The sequence below is a fragment of the Puma concolor genome, chromosome A3 (genome assembly GCF_028749965.1).
Source record: "Puma concolor isolate L17-30 chromosome A3, mPumCon1.1.hap2, whole genome shotgun sequence".
Lineage (NCBI taxonomy): Eukaryota > Metazoa > Chordata > Mammalia > Carnivora > Felidae > Puma > Puma concolor.
The window spans coordinates 86,526,905-86,544,363 of NC_141669.1; the positions used below are offsets into that span (position 1 = coordinate 86,526,905).

General features: G+C 47.7%; 1 protein-coding gene across 3 annotated transcripts in view; it reads left to right on the forward strand.

The window, feature by feature from the left end:
- The first annotated feature begins 825 nt into the window (after positions 1-825).
- The window catches only part of NCK2 (NCK adaptor protein 2), a 153,177-nt gene continuing 136,543 nt past the window's right edge, over positions 826-17,459 (forward strand). For 2 of the 3 annotated variants that reach the window (XM_086701455.1, XM_086701456.1), the window contains exon 1: positions 826-1,098. The gene's annotated coding sequence lies outside the window, so the exon portion shown is untranslated. The remainder of the gene's footprint in view (positions 1,099-17,459) is intronic. The other variant, XM_086701454.1, reaches the window with a different exon arrangement.

Consider the following 17,459-nt stretch of genomic DNA (forward strand, 5'->3'; position numbering starts at 1 on the left):
TTCCAGGAAAGCCCCTACGTGTGGCCAGGTGACCGGACCAGTCCCACTACTAGGGACAGCTCCTTCTGGCGCCCACCTTGGGGCCGCTCCTTACAGGATTTTCCCTGGTGGGTGTGCTTGAGCCGGACCTCAGGCACCACAGGCTGCAGGGCTGAGTTTCCTCTCCTCCTCTTAAGAAGTGCTTCCGACGGGAATGATGGAGTACTAAAGTGTCTGTTTGGGAAAGTAAATAGATACAAGGCAAATAAATAAAAATGCCCAGAAGCAATTACAGAAAGGAAGTGACATTTTTATGTAAGTCACTTTTCTGATGGACAACAGGCCTCCTTTGCCGAGAGTGCCGTGGGAATGCTTCCGGGAGGGGGACGGTCGCCAAACAACTAGAGCGTCGTGATAAGAAAATCAAACAAAAAGAGGATGGAAAGGCCACCCGGCAGTCACTCGAGGCTGGAAGTTGCTGCCTTTATTTCCTCTCGAGTCCGCTCGCCACCCCCACCCCCACCCCCGCTACCGCACTCCCCGAGCGGGCAGTTTGGGGAGCGGAGACCTCTGCTCCGCGTCCGCGCCGGTCTCGCGCCCCCCCGCCCCTCCCGGCCCCCCCGGTGCCCGCCGCGCCGGAGCGCCGGGTGTCCGGGCCGTGCCCGAGCCCGGCCGCGCCGCGAGCCCCGGCTCTGCCTGCGCGCCCCCAGGTGGGTGTCTGGCCCCCGCCCCGCGCGCGGGCCCGGGCCGGCCCCTGGGCGGTGTCGCGGCGCTGCCGGGGAGGAGCGGCGGGAGGAGGAGGAGGAGGAAGCGCGCGGAGGAGGCGGGCGCAGCGCGCCGGGGGAGGGTCGCCGCCGCCTCCGCCGCCGCCGCCGCCGCCGCGGGGATCGTCAGGCCGGAGCCGCGCGGCCGAGCGGGCGGCAGGCGGCGGGGAGGGCTCGGCGGCGGGAGGCTCGCGGCGGCCGGGCCGGCGGGGTCCGCCCGGGCCGGCAGCGTCCGCCGAGCGGCGGGAGGAGGGAGCGGCGCAGACAAAGAGCGGCGCCTGGGCGGGCGCTGTGCGGCCGCCGCCCCGGGACCCGCGCCGCTGCCCTCCGGCCTCGGCGGGCGGCCCACGGCGAGGTAAGCGCTGGCGGCGGGCTCCAGGCGGGAGCCGCGAACTTGGGCCGTGCGGCGGAGTTGGCGCGCGCCCGGGGAGGGGTCGGGGAGGGGGGCCGGTGCTCTCGGCGCCCCGCCGGTGCCCTCGGCCCCGCCGCGGCCTGGCCCCCCGCGGCCGCAACTGCCCGGCACCTCCCGGCTCCTCACCTTCCCGTCCGCCTTCCGGGCACCCCCCACCTTCTCCGGGCCGGCGCTGGGGGCGGGGGTGCCGGCGAGGGCGCGGGAGGGCGCGGGGGCCTGGGCGGCGCGTTCCCGGGACCGGAGACCACCCCGGGCGCGTGGGGTCGCCTGTCCTGCGAGCGGGCGGCGGGCGCGGAGCCAGGAGCAGGCGTGGGACCGTGCGGTGGCCGGGGTCGCCGGGGCGTGAGTCCTCGGGAAGAATAGCCCGTTTCGCGCGGCCCCAGCGCAGGGACGCGGGAGGCCGAGCTCGGCCCGGAGAACTTAACTGTGTTTATTGCAACTATTTACGATCCCGCACAAAGCTGCTGTCACATCGCATAAAGGAGGTCCTCGACTGGGCGAGGGGCGCTTTGTGACGGGTTCCAGCCTCTGCGTCCTGTCCCAGATTTACATGACTCTGTTACAGCCACCTGAAAGAAAGTTTCTCACATCGCTCTGCCCTCTCGGTTTATTCAGGGCGATTTAACCACCAAGTGGTTCTGGAAGAATTTGGTGTGCGATTTTTAAGGCATTGAAGGCAACTCCCTTGTGAGTGCAGTTAGCGTGGCATCGTGCGGAGGTATCTAATTTGCAAAACGCTTTAATTTGGAGACAATAACGATCGCCTTGGAAGGTCTGCGCGGGATGCTGGGGGTTATTGGCCGAGGAACATCAGGCACCTGACTTTAGCATTGTTAACAGCTTCAGGGACAAAGCAGGAACGCGTGTAGAGCGGGCCTGTATCACTTCAGACAATTCCGGTTGGCAGTTTCCCCTTTATTTGGTTTTGTTTATTTTGCCAACAGGTTTAAGGCTGAATCTGCCAAGTTTGTGTCTGCATAAGGGAATGAGCAGGCCCCAGTGGTGGGCCCTAGGAGCTTAAAAATCTCGCCGGCCCCTCCTTCTGTTGACCCAAACAGAAACTGAACCAGCCAGGCCAGGGGGTATGGCTCACCCTGGACCTGCAGGCAGGAGAGGCCCGTCCAGGCCCATCCCCAGCGTCTCCCGGCTTCTGGGAAGGGATTTGGGTAGGAATGAAAATAATTCGGGTGTGTTTCATACCACTGCGTTTGATATTGTTAGCAGCAGTGCTTTTCAAGTCTTGAAATGACTGAAAATGAAATTAAGCAGGGCTACTTTAACTTATCAAAACAGATCTAAACTTTGCTTCTGAATACTCTCTTAATTCTCTTACCGGGCGTTCCTCGATAGATGGGTAAATTAATAACAGGATTCAAGCGTGTGCGGTTTTTGTATAAAGAGAACGGCAGTCTGTGGACGCTTGGAGAAGAAATGGGCTTAAGTGGGAGAGGGAGCTGTTGATGTAGGTTTTTAAGTGTCGGGAGCAGGGATTTCCTGAAAAACGGGTGTTAATGGTGCTTGTGCAGCAGTGACCCACAAGGGAAAATCCTACCTTAATGAATTCTCCCCTTGAGGTTGATTAGATATGCACTTTTGATTGGAGAAAAAGGCCGGATGTTTGTGGTCATCTGGCTGCAGCTCCTTGAGGCTGAAATTGAGAACTTTAAGCAAGTGGGGAGCTTGTGGGAGGTGCCTGACTCTGGCTTCCTCTCCTGGAGGCCTCACCTGGGCTCCCAGCATCTCCGCTGTTAACCTAAACACGCCACCACTGATCATTGAGTTTAGGATGAAATTGGGTGTCAGATCACCACCCTTACAACTGAGCACTCCATCACCCACCTCTGCCCACTTGTGGAGAAACTGGCCCTTTTTAAACATTTGTTTATTTATTTATTTATACTTATTTTTAAAGATATTATTTGTAAGTAATCTCTACACCCAACGTGGGGCTCGAACTCAGACCACGAGATCGAGTCTCTTGCTCCACTGGGGAGCCAGCGAGACACCCCGAAACTGGCCCTTTTTTAAATGGGCGGGGCTTATTTAAGGTGCATTTCTAATAGTTGGGCTCGGTTTCCAGGCTTTGAGTTTTGCTTTATTCCGTGCTGTATGCTTAAATTCTCTTCATCTCTGAAATCAGTGACCCTGCCCTGTCATTTGCATTGGGGGATTATTGAGGTTTTCCAACCAACAGCAGATCTTATGTACACAGTATTTGAGAAAGGCACTATCATCCATATTAAATACACCGGAAATCTTCCTTGCATGAGCACAAACTAGATAACCTTTTAAAATACCCTAAAGACTCCCTGATTGCCTGGAATAACCTGTAGTCCTTTACTTGATCACTTGCATTAGCTTAATTTGCCCTGGCTAAATGAGGCTGTGTTGCTCTCTGGGACACACAGGCTTCTAACTGCCCAGACTGACTTACAGTGTGCTCTGGGGAGAGAGCGCTCATGGACATGATTCTCCATCATTAAAAATGAGGCTGGCTAGCTGAGGAGCTGAAAATTGCTTGCTGCAACTGCACGGGAGGGCAGTGGACAATGCTTGGGGAAACTTGTAAGCTAAACTCTTTTCACAAATGAACTGGAAACTCCCCACGACTCACCCCAGAAGCTTAGGGAATTAGTCTTCCCATCCAGAGGGAGAGCAAATGGCGCTTCCAAATTGTTTCTCTTTCCTCAGATGAGTGATGGAAACCCTTCATGGCATGTTTTTACAGGGACTAAGCTACAAATGCTATCATGTATGTTGTTAGATGCCTGAGTTCAGGCAACTTCGAAAGGGGTCAAGATGGCCTTTTAACCGGTTGTCAAAAGTATGCAGCTTAAGTAAAAATAGTTTCTTATGTCTTTAGGCCGCTTTCGTAACACAGTCGTAAAAATTAGAGTGTTCTTTCTTTTCCTTTATTTTCCTTTGAACAGATCCCAAAGTACGTATATTTCTGAAGGTGTAATCGGCGTTAGCAAGTTATACCCCTCAACGCGCGCGCACACACACACACACACCCACACGTCACCATCTGCCCTGTGGTTTCTTGTGTTCATATCTTATACATGTGGATGCCCAACAAATATTAAACACATGAATATTGAATGCTGAGACTGTTGGGCAGTTAGGGCTCTTGTTTCCACTGAAACGTGAGTAATAAAAGATCTCCAGAATCTTTGTACCTCTGCTCAGAACCTCTGACCTCGTGGGTGGCTTTGTCCCCAGGATGTCTGGACAGTTGGGTGAGTTTGGTCTGGTGGCCTCTCCATTTGGTAAATTCTTGGTCAAATGCATCATTTAGGGGCACCTGGGTGGCGCAGTCGGTTAAACGCCCGACTTCAGCCAGGTCACGATCTCGCGGTCCGGGAGTTCGAGCCCCGCGTCAGGCTCTGGGCTGATGGCTTAGAGCCTGGAGCCTGTTTCCGATGCTGTGTCTCCCTCTCTCTCTGCCCCTCGCCTGTTCATGCTCTGTCTCTCTCTGTCCCAAAAATAAATAAATGTTGAAAAAAAAAATTAAAAAAAAAATGCATCATTTATAGTCCTGAAGCTAAACTTAAAACAAAAACAAAAACAAAAAACGAACAAAAAACAAACCCAGTTGCACACCCACCTGGTGCTTTGGCTGCATATATTACTTTTCAGTAGATTGTCCGTGTCAACTTGAATTGGAAACTCTGGGCAAAGCGTTTGTCCTCCTGGCCTGGTACGTTAATTAGTCAGTTCCACCTTACTTTTTTCTCCTGCTTGTATTTTTAGTGGTTTTAAAAGGAGAAGCTTCAAGGGCATTCGGAGTTTAAATATTACAGTTTCCTCTTGAGATAGTTTTGCTGGTCAGTGCTTAAATGAAGCCCCAAAGTGCGATAGATAAGAATAGATACTAACTCGTATGTTAATGTATAGTTTACGGATTGCTTTCCACAAAGGCCATCCTATTTAATATTTGACATATCATGGTAAAATGGGCTCTGGCCCTTATTTCTCTGTGAGGAGACTAGAGCTCAGGGGCAACCCCAGGGATGATGGAGCTTGAACTTGAGTATAAGTCCTGCCCTCCAGAGCCCTTGGCCCTGCTAAGCAGGCAGTAGATAAGGAACGCCAAAAGAGTGCTGGATAGATGTTTTTATGAGGCTGTTGATCTAATAGCGTGTACCACTAATGAAGTGAAGCATCGTAGACCTTGCGTGGATGCCTTTGCCGTGTTGCACACGTGAGCAGATAGTGGTGGGAACAGATTCTCTAATGTGAGCTGGCTCTTTGAAGACGAGCCGTTTCAGGGGAGGCAGACAGGAGCGGTTACAGTGAGCTGTTGTCCTTGCTTCATTGCTGGGAGCCAGCATTACCTTGGAAAGGCTCTGCAAGTTGAAATGTGCTTATTCACTCTTAGCGGGTATCTCGGTCTGCTCCGGATGCCGTAACAGAAGCACACAGACTGGGTGTAAAACCGAAATTTATTTCTCACAGTTCTGGAGGCTGGAAAGTCCAAGATCAAAGTGCTGGTAGTTTCAGTTCTTGGTGAGTCTCTCTTCCTGGCTTGTAGAAGGCCACCTTCTCATTGTGTCCTTGTGTGCTCTCTGGTTTCTGCTTGCAGAGAGTCTGGTGGCTTTTCCTCTTCTTATAAGGTCATCAGTCCTGTGGGATTAGGACCCCACCCTAAGAATCATAATTACCTCCTCAAAGGCTGTCTCCAAACAGCCACTTTGGGGGTTGGATGGAGCTCCAACATATGAATATTGGGGATACAGTTCATAACAGTGTGTAGCGCTGTGTTCAAAAACAAGGCTGATTGTTTTAGAACGTCCTATTGCTTCCCTCACCCAGATCTGGAATCTGCTTATTGGAGAACACCTGCCAGGGATGGTTATAGAGCAGACCTAAGGAGGGGATGGCAGTTCATTATTGGTCATGCAACCTCCAAATAGGGAAGGAGCCTGGGCACTGGGCTTTTAGATGCTGGTCAGGTTTTAGGTAGAATGATTAAGGAGAGAAATCAGTGCTGACTTAATCCATTTATGGATGCTTCACCTCAGTACATGTAGGTTTTTTTTGGTATCAGGAACAAGATAAAATATCAGCTATAGGGAAAGCATTGGGTTTGTATGGTAATGAAAGCCCGTCCTGGCCCAAGCTGTAGAGAGCCAAGTGGGAGGGCCGCGCTGTCCACTCTGGGCCTGCTGTTGCTGTGCATTTGTGGGAGCGGGGGAGGGGCAGTGGGAGAGGGAGAAAAAGAATCCCAAGCAGGCTCCCCCTGGGATGGGAGCCTCACATGTGGGGCTCGAGACCATGACCTGAGCCCATATGGAGTCAGATGCTTAACCAGCCGGGCCACCAAGGTGCCCCATGAAATTAATTATTTTTTAATGTTTACTTATTTTTGAGAGACAGAGAGCTAGGGTGGGGGAGGGGCAGAGAGAATGGGAGACACAGAATCCTAAGCAGGCTCCAGGCTTTGAGCTGTCAGCACAGAGCCCAGCAGCTCAAACCCATGAACCGCGAGATCATGACCTGAGCCGAAGCCAGACGCTTAAACCGACTAAGCCACCCTGGTGCCCCCCGTGAAATTAATTTTTATATTTTTTATCTTACCCAATAGATCAAAAATATTTTTATTTCTATGTGTAATCATTATAAAACCGTATTAATGAGATAGTTTACCTTGTTTTGCTTGTGTGCAGTCTTTGAAATCTGGCATGTATTCTGTATTTCTGGCACACCACATTCCTTCTTTCCATTTGGAGTGGCCAGGAGCCTCTTGAGGTTAGTAGTGGCTGCCGTATTGCAGAGGACAGGTCTATACTCATTTTAGGATTTCAGCTTCATCTCTTCTGTATGTCTCAAAGTTGAGATAGCTGAGGAGACAGCATGGGCACAATTCAGAATAATAGTAATGGCAATTATTATTCCTTAGCGGGAAAGGTCTCACCCTTGGAGATCTAGGGAATAATGTACTATTTCCTACGCTTGATAAAGTTAGATTTGGTTACATGTAATCAAAATACTTTGTCCAGTTTACAGATATTTTTAAAATGTGTTTTGAATTCTCGAGGGTAAGTTGCCAACTTAAAATAACTTTTGGGTGTTAGTGTTCAACATATTTCTGGTGTACATTAAGTGCTTTATAAGTACAAAAGCTAAAATCGTATTTTCTTTAGTGATCGTTAGCTTATCTGTTAACACATGCACACTCAATCTCATGTTGTAATTACTGGTCTGAGCACTTTATACAAAGTAATAACTCATTGAATCCTCTCAAAAATTAGGTGTAGATACTGCTAGCAAATAGTGGGTGTGGAACTCAACCTCAGGCTGACTTCTGAGTCTCTGCTCTTATCGACGAAGCTAGGCCACCATCTTTTTGTTAAGATGTCTCTGAAAATACATAAACAGAGCCATAAACTTTTATTAGGTATAAGATTTGAGAAACCTTGATGGAAAACCATCGATAAAGAGTGGAGCTTGGGTATCAGTTCATACTGGAACTTCTTGTATCAGCCAGGCAGTGGAGGAAGCCCTGAACTTGGGAAAGACATAATGAATACAGCTGCTCCAGGGGTCATGAAAGGCTAGCTGTGCAGGGTCACAGAGGAGCATTACTGGGCACCCTTGGCCTTGCTTCTCCTCTCAGCCCCTCCTTGCTGCATACCACGGGCCATTGCTCCTCAGATGGGCAAACTCTCCAGCTCTGAGGTGGGCATCAGTATCCCTGGGAGGGCTTGCTTTAGACCTCAGATCGCTGGGCTCACCCCAGAGGGTCTGACGCAGGATGCTCTTTTTTGCTGAGTTCTCAGGTGGCCTGTGATGGGATGGGAGCCGCACGTTGAGAACCACTGTTGAGGGATTTGCAGTATAACACGAGGTGAGTGAGGAGGTTTCTCTGTTTGATGATAGTAGTGGTATTTTGAGAGTGGCCCACAAGCCTGTGTGCAGGTACTATTGTGCAGGTCTCTGCAGCTGGCTCCTTTGTAAATGGCTGTGTGGGGGGTCTCCCCACCCAATTTCCACCACTGTGGGGACTGAGGAAGCAAGACTGAGTTTTCTTGTTCTTCCACTTAGTTCCTGAGCGCTTGTTTTGTTGGGATATCTTTTGGGAGGTCATTGTCAGTTGCTGCTGTTTTTTCTTAATGAGTTCATGTTAGAGAAGGTAGGTCGGTAGGTACTTGGAGCCTTGGAGCCCAACACACCAAATCCTTTTCTTTCGTGCTTTTGTGAGATCTGTGCAGGTCTCAAAGAATCCCCAAATGGCTTTGAAAATCTACTTCTTGGATCATGAGAGGGGCCAGGTCAAGTGTCAGTCTGGATTTTCGGAAGGCTTCTCTAACAAGGTTCCAGTGGGAGCTTTGACATTGGTAGTCATTCCAAGTAAGACCGTCCTTAATACACCCTTCTGTGTTTGGAAGGCCCTTAGGGGCTCTCAGAGCATTGGCTAACTTTTGCCCAGGGCAGGTGGAACTGAGATAGAACCGAGAGTCCGGTGCCCCTGTTGGGAGAAGTATCCATATGTCTGTCCTAAGACTCAGGAACACAGTGGTTTCAGATGGTCCACACCTTGGGCAGCTTCTTTGAATTCACAGTCTTAGATTTGCCGTCCAGCTGTCTCCCCCTGGCCAGCTCTGTATGTAGCATGTTCCAGGAGGAGTAGCAGCAAAGATTTATTTATTTAAACAAGCTTAATAATTCTCCCAGCAGCAGTGGGGGTGGCCAGCTAGTAAGAAATGTTACCAGAAGCTGAGGTCGCAGCGAGATGCCTAGAAAGTGCCAGTGGCTGTCTTACCAGACAAAGCCCATCAATGTCTGCATTGATTTTCCTTAGAGGATGGGGCTCAGTTTTAATATCTTATGAATTTTGGCTGAATATTTAAGGATGTCTGCACGTCAGCAAGTATTTTAATTATGTCACTTATGAGCCTGGCTGCAGAAGACAAGAGCAGTTCTTGTTCTCTCCTGCCAGCTGTGTCCATTTTAAGGACAGTCACTCTAAAAGCTTGTTTCCCTGTTCGCAAGTCTTGTTTGTGTTGGGTGGGGGTGATGGGGAGAGGTCTGAATGGGTGATAAACAGCCCTCTTACTGCTCTGAGTGATGGAAACCAGCTCAGGGACATTGACATAAAAACCGCAAGCTGCTGGAGAATTTTTAAGAGACCAAGAAATAACCAGGGACTCAAGGAGTTATTTTAGAGACAGTTGCAGGAAACTTGACGTAGGTGAATAGTGAAGTTTCATCAGCCCCCCTCTTTTAAAAGAAACCTATTTAGGAACAATATCTGGCAAGACAGATGTAAAAGCAGATCTTTCTTTGCATCCTTTCGCTTCTCCCCTCCATGTTTCACCTTTGCATGCGACTCATTTCGTGTACACCCCCGCCCTGACCATTTATCTTAAAGTCAGTTTTCCATCTGTCTCCATTACCAGCATGCGTATGGTTTTTCCTTTACGTGCTTTGGTTACTGCCCTCCTTGGCCCTCTGCCCTCCTTGGCCCTCCCTAGCTTATAGTTAGGAGCTCCTCCTGCCTCCCCTTTATTAAGCCATCTCCTGCCTTCCCATGGTTTCCTTAGTAGGTCTGTTTTAGATGGCTCAGTAGGTGAGACCCAGTGGCGACTGTAAGCAAACCACGCCGTTATCCTCTAAACAGAAAAAGGGGAGCAGAGATGACACTCAGCTGGCCGTCATAATTTTCACTTTGAAGCATGCCTGGGTAGAACGGAAGCCCACTTGATGCGCCCTAGATTAAGGCTCAGGTGTTTAATATGTTGCTGCTTAAACTTGATTGTGCCACTCCCTCAGCGCTGGTCAGGAAGGCTCATTCCACCTTCCAAAAAAGAGAGGTAGGTTCTCTTTTTGTCCATGTCTCAGGTCGGTGAGGGTTACATGTTGAAGGAAGAAAATACGTGTTTAACGTGATGGCGTATTAATATGTGCAAATCCCCATCCATTTTGGGGTCTTAACTGGCTGTTAGGTATGGATCAAGAAATAAGAGCACTTCACTTTGGCAAATATGTTAATTGTTAATATTTTTAAAAACTTAATTGAGACTTGGACCTCCAGTCCTATATATAGATGAGTGGTTCTCAGCTGGGGGTGATGTTGCCCATATGGACATTTGGCAGTGTCTGGGGACATTTTCCAATTATCTTGACGGGGGAGTGTGCCTGGTGTCTTAGCGGGTACAGGCCAGGGATACTGCTAAGCATCTTGAAATACACAGGGCAGCTCCCACCCCAGAAAATCTACTGGCCCAGAATGTCAGTATTTCAGCAACCTTCATGTCAGTGAACGCTTCCCTCCTTTACTCAAATCCTTAAATTAATGGCACTTGTATTCTTTCACACAGTTGCCCATATGGAGATAATTTTTTTCATCCATTTTTATAAACATGAAAAATATCTATTTAGAGAGCTAGACAGTATTTATACATCTTGCAGTTATATAAAGGAGAAACCTCCTTTAATATAACTGACTTAACCACGGTTTATCTTTAATACTGTTGGTGAAGTGTGGCATATGTTGGTTTTTCAAATTGTCTTCTTCTCCATGTTTGGACCATGTAAGTATAAAACGTCGATTTGTAGGAAACCTTTTGAAATCTAGCTGAACTGTGATAAAAATATACTCTCTTTAGAATGTCCACTTACAAGGAAGTCACGGAGTCCCTTGTCAATTGTTTTTAATAACTAGTCAATTTTCAGAGTTTGGTCCACTCCAAATCTGTCTGCCTAGCTCAGAATCCTTTTAATCGGTGGCTATCCATAGGAAAAAAAATTTTTTTGTAGTTGTTATGGCTAAAGTTTGTAAGATTCTAGGTTCAACCTGACAATCATTGGACTGGTCACATCTGTTAGCTTTCAAATGTTTCATTTCCATCTTTATATAGTTCCGAAAAAGAAACTCTTCAGGAGAGAGCGAACGAAAATACCGCAAATGAGACCTTATCCAGGGAAACGGAAAGAGAAAATTATAATTTGGCTGTTAGTCTCTGTCCAGGTTAGTGGTGGAGGTGCCTATTAGCTGGGCTGGAGTATGACGTTGATGTCTCTACTTCTTTTTCTCTTCAGACGAAGACTCTGACTTGACAGAGTCCAATAAGCCCAGAAATTAAGAGGGTGGCCAATTAGAAGTTTCCTTGGCTACATCTAGATCTATTTTGTATAAATCACTTCCGGCTATACTGCTCTTCCTTTTTACTTTGTTGCTTCTTCTCTCTTCTGTTCAGTTATGGGGATAAACACAAAATCAGCACTTTGTAAGTCTTTGAATTTTTCTTGGTGAAGATTGTTAAAAGGCACAATCAGTCCTTTCTTTTTTCTAAATGCTCCCATCCTCACGTGGACTGGGGAGGGCCTCTGAAAGGTTAACAGTAACTCCTTCTGACCGACTTGAACCTTCTAGGTATGAGCTCTAAAACAATGTAACCTATCTAATTGTTCTTTGCAGGCTCCTATCATTTGATTCTTACAGCAGGGGTGAAGGGAGGCAAGTGTGGTCACTACGCCACTGAGTGAATGAGAAAAGTGCGGGTCACTGGGCAGTGGCTAGCCCCGGGGGTCTTGTGAGTGGCCAAGGGGATCCCCAGGCCTATGCCCTCAGCAGTGCATGGGGTCTGGGTCATGTGTGTGAGCTGCTCTAATCCAGAAGCTGCGGACTCTGGACTTCCTTCCTGCTTTGTGTATGTATGTCTCCTCCCTGAAAGTAAAATGTTTGCCTTTATGCAGTAACTTCTTGACTTGTGATTTTAATAGGAGCTGGAATCACAGTATCTTTCGGAACTTCATTAGCAGCTAGCCTCGTTTTGAACTTCAAAAATCTTGCTTTGAGCGAGGACTGGACGGGTCCTCTCCTTTTCCCCTGCTGCTAATTTATCTCACGTTGTGCCTCCAGCCCTTAACCTCCCAACCTCTATTTTTGTCTTCTGTGAAACAAGGCCTTAGGGCTCCTGTTTTTAAAGACCTTGCACAGCCCTGCCATTCCCTCTTTAAACATTTGAACCACACCGCTCCTTTTCAAAGGAGTTTTGTCCAAGGAGGGTGGCATGAGCAGACTTCTGTCTCAATTTTATTGCTCTTCCTTTTTTGTGAATCTAGTTTGAGGGCTGAAAAGGCACGTGTGTGCAGGTGTAGAAAAGGCTGCGTTATTCATTCTGATCTGACCCACAAATTGGACCGCTGTCCCCATCACACACTTAATGCTTTGCAGTGCCACTTAAGTGACAGGCACCATGCCAAGTGCCCCGGGTACAAAAACCCGCCCTCAGGGAGGGTATAACCCAATGTGAGATGGTTTTCCAGGTTCCCACTCAGCTCTCTTCCCGATTAACTAGTATTTAAAATGACTGTGATGTCTCTGTGGGGTCCTGTAGAGAATACAAGGGAAGATGCACGGAAGTCCCCAAGGCCAGGTAGAACCCGTTTCAAATATTCCAGGGAAGGGTAGTTTTCTTCGAGATCTTTCAGAACTCTTCATTTTACAGACAGCCCCAGAGTCAGCCAAATGCCAACTGAGCAGAGATGCATCCCACCCCCCCTCCCAGGATTGCCACTGTTCTCCCGGGGCCTGGCTGAGGCTCATACTCTCTGCTCACTTGGGGTGAGCACTCACTTTTTGGATCCACGAGTCCATAACTTTCAGAGATTGTAAACCTTACATCTTTGTTGTTTATTTGCTTGAGACTTTTAGATCTTAAAAATTAGTAGGGGTGCCTGGGTGGCTCAGTCGGTAGGGCATGCGACTTCGGCTCAGGTCATGATCTCACGGTTTGTGAGTTCGAGCCCCGCGTCAGGCTCTGTGCTGACAGCTCAGAGCCTGGAACCTCTTCAGATTCTGTGTCTCCCTCTCTTTCTGCCCCGCCCCGGCTCACGCTCTGTCTCTCTCTCTCTCTCTCTCTCTCTCTCTCTCTCTCTCAAGAATAAACATTTTTTAAAAATTAAAAAAAAAAACATTAAAAAAATAAATTACAAAAAAATTAGTAAAGCTACTTTTTGGTGTGTTTAAGAGAAGGCTGGCGTTAGGCGGCACGCCGATACCTCCTTATTCCTTTTGTTTTAAATTGATAATGGCATAAATGCATTATGGCATTACATTTTAATCTGGAAAAGATTTATGTAGTCAAGTTACTGCTTCACCCGGATTAGTAATGAATATTGTAAATCACTCCTGTCCAGACATTTTGCAAGTTTATTTTGTATCCTACTGGTAGTCTAGTTTGAAGTGTGTCTCCTTTGAAACTTAAACTCTGTCTTTCTCGATCATCGAAGTTCTTTTTGTCTATTTTAAGTGCAGTGTTTCAGGCTGTTGACTTCGGCTTTATCTAGTACCCAAATCGTGCCATTCGGCATCAAGTTGGGATGAAGCTGTTGTCTGTAGGTGGGCTGATTTGGGTACTTCTTTAGCCCTGTTTAGCATCAGGAGATAACTGAATACTGGCATTCAACACAATTAAAATCATAATTTGTGATTTGTCTTCCATTTCATACCGCACCAGTTTGCATTTAACTTTTGATGATGTGGATTAGTGTAAAATAGTTTTTATGAGACGCTGTAATTATTTGTCATTAATGCTTGGCGTTTCAATTAACTTAATTTGAGAATAATGAGACTATCACTTGAAATATGAGTTACGTGATGTCACTGTAAAGATTCCTGAATGCATCGATTAAACAATACATCGATTCCTGGTTCTCGGCGACCTGAGTGGGAAAGAATTTAATGTATGTTCAATAAGCTTGTTCTGGGTCTCATTCAGGAGAGGGAGTTTTTTGTTGTTATTTACAAACTCGTAGTCTTTATTATTTCACATATTCAAGTATATCTAATGTGTTCTCTGAAGAACAGGACAAAAATTGTAATGAGTTGCAACTATATAATGACCTTATTTTATTGTGTTAAGCTAATGGAGTAGGTTTCTCTCCTTTTGTTCATTCCAGTTTTTACCCACCTGCTTTTCCAAAGTACGCTTTGTAATTCATCCACGTTATGCTTCGCATGTATTTCCAGATAGTACGTATGGTACATATATTTATTTCTAAGTTTATTTACCTTGAGAGAGAGACAGTGTGAGTGGGAGAGGTCCAGAGAGGGAGGGAGAGAGAGAATCCCAAGCAGGCTGCGCACTGCCAGCCTGGAGCCCAGTGCAGGGCTTGAACTCAAGAGCCACGAGATCATGATCTGAGCCGAAACCAAGAAGACACTTAACTGACAGAGAGCCACCCAGGTGTGCCTGTATTTTTACATGAACATGTATTTGATATGAACCTTTAATTTTAGAATAGTTTTAATAATTTTTTTTTTACATTTCTTTTACAATTTTGTCAAGTAATCTCTACACCCAGCGTGGGGCTCGAACTCATGACCCCAAGATCAAGAGTCACATGCTCTTCCGACTGACCCAGCCTGGCACCGCTAATTTTAGGATAGTTTTAGATTTACAGAAAAAATTGCAAAGTTGGTGTTGGTACATTATTGTTAACTGAAGTCCACACTTTATTTGGATTTTCTTAACTTTTATGTAATATCCCTTTTTTGGATCCCCACCCCCCCCCCCCAAGAAGACCACATGATAGTTGTCAAGTCTCTTTAGGATCCTCTTGGCTATGAAAGTTTCTCAGACTCTCCTTACTTTGATGACCTGTGCACTTTTGAGGAAGACCAGTCATGAGTTTTGTGGAACATTCCTCAGTTGGGATTTGTTTGATGTTTTTCTCATGATTAGACTGGAGTTGGGGGTTTTTGGAAGGGAGATCACAGACATCAGATGCCATTTTCATCATCTCAGTGGTGCGTACTGTCAGTGTGACTCATGACCTCGGTCCCCTGGCTGAGGTGGTATTTGCAGGCTCCCCACTGTAAAGTTAACTCGTGTTTCCTCTGTCCATCCAGCAGTTGGGGAGGAAGTCACTTAAATGGGGAGGAGTTATGTTCTCCCTCCTCCAGGGGGTTGTATCTCAGTTATTTGGAATTGTGCATGGGAGATTGATTTATTCTCTCTGAAAGAGGAAGGTTTTCAGTGGTCACAGGGGCATTGTAGCCCCACCCTAGGTGCCGGTCCAGAGGAGGGAACTAGGGGCCCGCTCTGTTTTTAGAATGTGGTCCTAGGGTATGTATTAGGAACGCAGATTCCTGGGCCTGCTTTGGCCCTACTGCCTGAGTCTCCTGGGGAGCGTTGGTGTGAAAGTCTTCCTGTTGAGCAAGGTGGTTCTGACAGGTTTTCAAGGTGGAGAACCAGCTGCTGTGTATTACCATTGGCACCCTCTCTCCCAGGCTCCCCTGCAGAGGGCCTCTGGCCTGGCCACGCCCACAGTTTTAACGCCTTCTGGACGTCCTGAGTGGCTCACTGTATAAGCCCAAAGCCATTCTTGCCTTAGAATGATGCTCTCAGAGCTCCAGCAGCTGGGAAGTAGTGGAGTTAACAGCCGGGGACCCAGTGGGAAGGGTCTGTCTAGGCTGCAGTAGGGAGGTCCTCAAATGCCCAGGCCTGTCCGAAAATGGTTTTGTCACATGAGTGCACAGGTGAGAGCAAGTGAAAGACCGTGCAATGGTGGGGGTAGCCTGTGGATGCTGTCCACGCTTTGACAAGTAGGAGCCACGAGCAGATGCTCATGGCTTCCTCGTATGCCCGGTGACTCGTGCTTTGCAGTGGCCGTCTGACTTCCTAGGCCATCTCCGACTGCAGGGGGAAGGCAGTGACCTTAGGTGGCTTCTCCTGATGGAGGAGGCGCTCAGTGGAGAGGGAGCTCCTGCAGTGGTCTCACTGGCCCACTCTGTAAGTATAGGGCCAGAGTCTGCTGCCCCAAGCACGGACTGGTGACCCTTACCTCCTGCCCTGGTGCTATGACATCATTCCAGTGTGCGCATGAGCAGAGGTCTGGGCCGGGTGGGGGTTGGCTCAGAAGCTGGCTTGGGGGTGGGGCAGGGCGACTTGGGAAGACCCCTTTCCCTCCAGCAGCTGAAGGTTCTAGAGAATCTTTCTCCAGAGCGAGAAGACTGGTTGACCTTTTTCTTGGGTACAGAAAGGGTTAGAAATAAGGCCAGGAGCCCATTTCACTTTCCTGTTTATACCTTCTCTCTCCCAAAATAATGGTAGAATTTGAGGGTGGGGGGTGGAAGGCCCCTGTGGGGAGACTACTTACTGTTCCAGTCTTCCCACAGCTCCATGGACTAGAGAGACTCCCTTGTATTCATTCACATGAACACGATTTTATCAGTGTGTTTGTTTATTAAAATTGACTGGATACGAGCATCTGCAATGGCTTCTTTGAACATGATTTCCTTTTAAATCCATGCCTCCGCGGTAAAGTATAATTTACGATTCTGTTTTGACCTGCGGATTTCTAATTTTTTAAACAAACCTTGTCTTTCTCTGAATTTTTGTTTTGACTACATTTTTGTGAGGTTTGGTGGCCATGTGTAGAAGAATCCACTTGATATGAAAGCAAGGATTCCCACTTTGTTTCAGGGCAGTATTTTTGGAATTGGCTGGTCTTGGGTTTTCTTTATCACACACAAAAAGATTTTTGAGAGCACGGTTTCCATACGTAAGAGTGGAGTTGGACAAAGTGATGTCTGAAGCTTTTTCCCAGCTCTCAAGGTGGCGGAGGCCTTGCCCAAAGAAATGAGTCTCACGTAGTAGGCAGAACATCAGACTGGAGAGCTGGGTCCAGGCCTGGAGCTGCCTCCCCACGTCAGTGGGCCTTCCTGTTCTTCACAGCAGCAAGAGAATATTCTGCTCTGAAAGGTCCCTCCTGCCCCAAGTCTGGAGTCTAGGGATTTGTTGAATCTGATGGCTCAGGTTCATGACATAATGTGGGGTTCCAAGTGATTCTCCAACGTGGGAACCCTGAACCCAGGGCTGTGAGTGGATGGACTTCAGGGGGTCCAAGAACATGTAGTGGAAAGAATGTACATTTTTATTTTTCACTAGTTTCTAACTGAAATTTAGTATTTCTTTCTATTGCAAACACGGATAACATCCCCCTTGAGATTTCACAGTCATCACAGAAATGACTAGTATGTTCATAACCACATCACAGTGGTTGCCGATAGTGGTTGAAATTTGAGCTTCTTATCATTCCTTTGAAATTATGGTCATTATTAGATCTGCTGCGGCACCCTTTTGTTTAGTGAGTTAATAAAGAAGCACGTATATTACAGTTTCTCATGTGTTTTTTAAATAATATTTTAATAACTCTGCTTCAGTGCAATTGCATAAAACAAAAACCATTTGAAAGCATCCTGAGGAGGAGTCTGAGGCCTCACCAGCGGAGTCTGAGGCCTCACCAGCCTGACTTGCGGGTGGGGGTGTGTGCACAGGAGGGCGACACCT